This window comes from Haematobia irritans, chromosome 3 (genome assembly GCF_050003625.1).
Source record: "Haematobia irritans isolate KBUSLIRL chromosome 3, ASM5000362v1, whole genome shotgun sequence".
NCBI classification, from domain to species: domain Eukaryota; kingdom Metazoa; phylum Arthropoda; class Insecta; order Diptera; family Muscidae; genus Haematobia; species Haematobia irritans.
In genome coordinates this window covers 116,552,257-116,557,166 of record NC_134399.1, presented here as the reverse complement: position 1 = coordinate 116,557,166, position 4,910 = coordinate 116,552,257, and positions in this window count along the sequence as shown.

Here is a 4,910-nt window from a genome sequence, read left to right as displayed (position 1 = left end):
AAAACTGCGTTTTCTATAAGCCCAAGAAGTAAAATCGGGAGATCGGTCTATATGGGGGCTATACCAAAATATGGACCGATACTCACAATTTTTGGCACACGTATTTGTGGTCCTACAATACCTCTAGATTTCAAATTTCAGGTAAATTGAATAAAAACTGCGGTTTCTATAAGCCCAAGAAGTAAAATCGGGAGATCGGTCTATATGGGGGCTATACCAAAACGTGGACCGATACTCACCATTTTTGGCACATCTCTTTATGGGCATAAAATACCTCCAGATTTCAAATTTCAGGCAAATTGGATAAAAACTACGACTTCTATAAGCCCAAGACCCCAAATCGGGAGGTCGGTTTATATGGGGACTATATCAAAACCTGGACCGATATAGCCCATCTTCGAACTTGACCTGCCTGCAGACAAAAGACGAGCTTGTGCAAAATTTCAGCACGATTGCTTCATTATTGAAGTCTGTAGCGTGATTACAACAGACAGACAGACAGACAGACAGACAGACAGACAGACAGACAGACGGACAGACGGACATCGTTATATCGTCTTAGAATTTCTCCCTGATCAAGAATATATATACTTTATATAGTCGGAAATCGATATTTCGATGCGTTACAAACGGAATGACAAACTTATTATACCCCCGTCACCATTCTATGGTGGTGGGTATAAAAATGATATTTTGACAAAATATTCTATAGAAATGAAATTAAAAAAAATATTCCTGCAGGAATGATTTTGTCGAAAAATGTCTATAGAAATAGAATTTTGTCGTAAATTTTGTATAGAAATGAAATTTTGACAAAATTTCTTATATAAATTAAATTTTGACAAAATTTCTTATATAAATAAATTTTTGACAAAATTTTCTATAGAAATTAAATTTTGACGAAATTTCTTATAGAAATTAAATTTTGACAAAATTTCTTATAGGAAAAAAATTTTGACAAAATTTCTTATAGAAATGAAAATTTGGCAAAATTTCTTATAGAAATTAAATTTTGACAAAATTTCTTATAGGAATAAAATTTTGACAAAATTTCTTATAGAAATGAAATTTTGACAAAATTTCTTATAGAAATTAAATTTTGACAAAATTTCTTATAGGAATAAAATTTTGACAAAATTTCTTATAGAAATGAAAATTTGGCAAAATTTCTTATAGAAATTAAATTTTGACAAAATTTCTTATAGGAATAAAATTTTGACAAAACTTCTTATAGAAATGAAATTTTGACAAAATTTCTTATAGAAATTAAATTTTGACAAAATTTCTTATAGTAATAAAATTTTGACAAAATGTCTTATAGAAATGAAAATTTGGCAAAATTTCCTACAGAAATGTTGACAAAATGTAATATAAAAATTAAAATTTAAATAAATTTATTTATTTTGACAAAATTTGCTATAAAAATGAAATTTTGACAAAATTTCCTATCAAAATGAAATTTTGACAAAATTTCTTATATAAATGAAATTTTGACCAAATTTCCTATAGAAATGAAATTTTGACAAAATTTCCTATACAAATGAAACTTTGACAAAATTTCTTATAGAAATGAAATTGTGACAAAAATTCCCACAGAAATGAAATTTTGACAAAATTTTCTATAGATATGAAATTTTCAGAAAATGTTCTATAAAAATGAAATTTTCAGAAAATTTCCTTCAGAAATGAAATTTTGACAAAATTTTCTATAAAAACTAAATTTTGACAAAATTTTCTATAAAACCAAATTTTAGCAAAATTTCCTATACAAATGAAATTTTGACAAAATTTCCTATAAAAATGAAATTTTGACAAAATTTCCTATAAAAATGAAAATTTGACAAAATTTCCTATACAAATGAAATTTTGACAAAATTTTCTATAAAAATGAAATTTTGAAAAAATTTTTTATAGAAATGAAATTACGACAAAATTTTCTATAAAATTGAAATTTTGACAAAATTTCCCATAAATATTAAATTTTGTCAAAATTTCAATTAAAAACAAAAAATCCTACAGAAATGATTTTGTCGAAAATTTTCTATAGAAATAGGATTTTGCCGTAAATTTTCTACACAAATGAAATTTGTACAAAATTTTCTATAGAAATATATTTTTTTTAATGAATGAAATTTTGTCAAAATTTCTTATATAAATAAAATTTTTGGCAAAAATTCCTATATAAATAAAATTTTGACAAAATTTCTTATATAAATAAAATTTTGACAAAATTTTCTAAAGAAATGAAATTATCACAAAATTTCTTATAGAAATGAAATTTTGACAAAATTTCCTATAAAAAATTAAATACAATATTTCATATAAAAATGAAATTTTGACAAAATTTTGTATAGAAATAAAATTTAAAAAAATCCTACAGGAATGATTTTGTCGAAAAATGTCTATAGAAATAGAATTTTGTCGTAAATTTTCTATAGAAATGAAATTTTGACGAAATTTCTTATATAAATTAAATTTTGACAAAATTTCTTATATAGATTAAATTTTGACAAAATTTCCTATAGAAATGAAATTTTGACAAAATTTCCTATAGAAATGAAATTTTGACAAAATTTCCTATAGAAATGAAATTTTGACAAAATTTCCTATAGAAATGAAATTTTGACAAAATTTCTTATACAAATGAAATTTTGACAAAATTTCCTATAAAAATGAAATTTTGACAAAATTTCCTATAGAAATGAAATTTTGACAAAATTTCTTATACAAATGAAATTTTGACAAAATTTCCTATAAAAATGAAATTTTGACAAAATTTCCTATAAAAATGAAATTTTGACAATATTTCATTTAAAAATGATATTTTGACAAAATTTTCTATAGAAATGAAATTAAAAATAAATCCTACAGGAATGATTTTGTCGAAAAATGTCTATAGAAATAGAATTTTGTCGTAAATTTTCTATAGAAATGAAATTTTGACAAAATTTCTTATATAAATAAATTTTTGACAAAATTTCTTATATAAATAAATTGTTGACAAAATTTTCTATAGAAATGAAATTTTGACCAAATTTCTTATAGAAATTAAATTTTGACAAAATTTCCTATAGAAAGAAATTAAAAACAAAAAATCCTACAGAAATGATTTTGTCGAAAATTTTCTATAGAAATAGGTTTTTGTCGAAAATTTTCTATAGAAATGAAATTTTGACAAAATATTCTATAAAAATATTTTTTGTTTTTAATTCCCTACAGAAGTGAAATTTTGACAAAATTTAGAAATGAAATTTTGGAAAAAATTAGAAATGAATTTTTGAAAAAATTTCTTATAGAAATGAAATTTTCAGAAAATTCCCTATAGAAATGAAATTGTGACAAAATTTCTTATAGAAATTACATTTTCAGAAAATTCCCTAAAGAAATGGAATTTTCAGAAAATTTCCTATAAAAATGAAATTTTCAGAAAATGTCCTATAAAAATGAAATTTTCAGAAAATTTCCTATAAAAATGAAATTTTCAGAAAATTTCCTATAAAAATGAAATTTTCAGAAAATTTCCTATAAAAATGAAATTTTCAGAAAATTTCCTATAAAAATGAAATTTTCGGAAAATTTCCTTTAGAAATGAAATTTTGACAAAATTTCCTATAAAAATCAAATTTTGACAAAATTTCTTATATAAATCAAATTTTTAAAAAATTTTCTATAGAAATGAAATTAAAAACAAAAAAATCCTACTGAAATGATTTTGTCAAAAAATTTTCTATAGAAATAGGATTTTGTCGTAAATTTTCTATACAAACGAAATTTGGTCAAAATTTCCTATTGAAATATTTTTTTTTAATGAATGAAATTTTGTCAAAATATCTTATAGAAATGAAATTTTTGGCAAAAATTCCTATATAAATAAAATTTCGACAAAATTTCTTATATAAATAAAATTTTGACAAAATTTTCTATAGAAATGAAATTTTCACAAAATTTCTTATAGTAAATAAATTTTGACAAAATTTCTTATACAATTGAAATTTTGACAAAATTTTCTATAAAAATGAAATTTTGACAAAATTTCATATAAAAATGATATTTTGACAAAATTTTCTATAGAAATGAAATTAAAAAAAATATTCCTGCAGGAATGATTTTGTCGAAAAATGTCTATAGAAATAGAATTTTGTCGTAAATTTTGTATAGAAATGAAATTTTGACAAAATTTCTTATATAAATTAAATTTTGACAAAATTTCTTATATAAATAAATTTTTGACAAAATTTTCTATAGAAATGAAATTTTGACGAAATTTCTTATAGAAATTAAATTTTGACAAAATTTCTTATAGGAAAAAAGTTTTGACAAAATTTCTTATAGAAATGAAAATTTGGCAAAATTTCTTATAGAAATTAAATTTTGACAAAATTTCTTATAGGAATAAAATTTTGACAAAATTTCTTATAGAAATGAAATTTTGACAAAATTTCTTATAGAAATTAAATTTTGACAAAATTTCTTATAGGAATAAAATTTTGACAAAATTTCTTATAGAAATGAAAATTTGGCAAAATTTCTTATAGAAATTAAATTTTGACAAAATTTCTTATAGGAATAAAATTTTGACAAAACTTCTTATAGAAATGAAATTTTGACAAAATTTCTTATAGAAATTAAATTTTGACAAAATTTCTTATAGTAATAAAATTTTGACAAAATGTCTTATAGAAATGAAAATTTGGCAAAATTTCCTACAGAAATGTTGACAAAATGTAATATAAAAATTAAAATTTAAATAAATTTATTTATTTTGACAAAATTTGCTATAAAAATGAAATTTTGACAAAATTTCCTATCAAAATGAAATTTTGACAAAATTTCTTATATAAATGAAATTTTGACCAAATTTCCTATAGAAATGAAATTTTGACAAAATTTCCTATAGAAATGAAATTTTG